General features: G+C 33.6%; 1 non-coding gene across 1 annotated transcript; it reads right to left on the bottom strand.

Annotated features, from left to right (window-relative positions):
• Window positions 1–770: 770 nt before the first annotated feature.
• Window positions 771–843, bottom strand: Trnaa-ugc. Its single transcript has one exon. It is a non-coding gene; the product is annotated as a tRNA-Ala (tRNA).
• Between the last annotated feature and the right edge of the window lie 225 nt (window positions 844–1,068).

Here is a 1,068-nt window from a genome sequence, read left to right as displayed (position 1 = left end):
AAGTTGGCTGTCCAAGGCTGCCAACTATTACGGGTATTAAAGTCCTGGGTAACTATTTATAATGGCAAAAAGGAAAATCTATTTTAAATGACCACAAAAAAAACAGAGTTAAAAGAAAACTGTAAAATATAGGAGTTTTTACCTTTGCTTCTTTAAAGAAAACAATGCCATAACAAGGTCTGAAAGAAGAATCATGCTGTGCCCCTTTTATTCCCTAGGAACTAACATGGTGAGCTCTATGCCTAGGCAGATTTGGAAAACAGAAAACAGTTTCCTTTCTCTCCAAAAATATTATTAGGCAGTCCTAACATTCTCTACATTCTCATAATAGGTTCCTGCAATTATAATTTTAGTTATATTTTTATCCACATAAAACATGCATGACTTTTTTAAAATATAAATTAAGACATCTAAAAAATAGCAGTCTCTCTTGCCCCCACCTCCAAGTTGGGTTTCTCACAGGTAACATCTTCACTTCTTTTTGTTGTTTCTTCTGATTATTACCTCTATGATTTTAAATATGGATTTATATTTCAATTTTAGTCATTGTCTGTTGAGTCTTAGATGTGAAAGAAAGTATTTGGAATTCTGATGAGATCACCCATGCCTTAACATACATCCTCTTTCCTCCATCATCCCAATACACTTGTAATTTTTAATAAATCATTAATCAGTGTTGCAGTTTTGTAACTATGAAAAGTTTTACTCAATGTTGAGCAAAATACTGTTCTACAATTATGTGTGTGTGTGTATGTGTGTGTGTGTGTATTTGGTGGTGCTAGGGATTGAACCCAGGGCCTTGTGCATGCAAGGCAAGCACTCTACCAACTGAGCTATACCCCCAGCCCTACATTTTTTTTCATATGAGACTTTATGTTTTCCTTGTAGTTGACATTGGCTTCATTTTTATTTGCTAGTTTTTTTAATGTTTCCATAATGAATTGTTCTCAAACTTTTCTCAAGAACTCTAAAACCTTTGATGCTATTTTTAATACCACTTTCTACTTGCCAAATATAGCAGATAATCTACTGATTCCAGTTTGTTTTCCTGTAGAGACAGATTTCTTG

This window comes from Marmota marmota, unplaced genomic scaffold (assembly GCF_001458135.2).
Source record: "Marmota marmota marmota unplaced genomic scaffold, marMar, whole genome shotgun sequence".
Lineage (NCBI taxonomy): Eukaryota > Metazoa > Chordata > Mammalia > Rodentia > Sciuridae > Marmota > Marmota marmota.
This window is presented reverse-complemented; position numbering and strand designations above follow the sequence as displayed.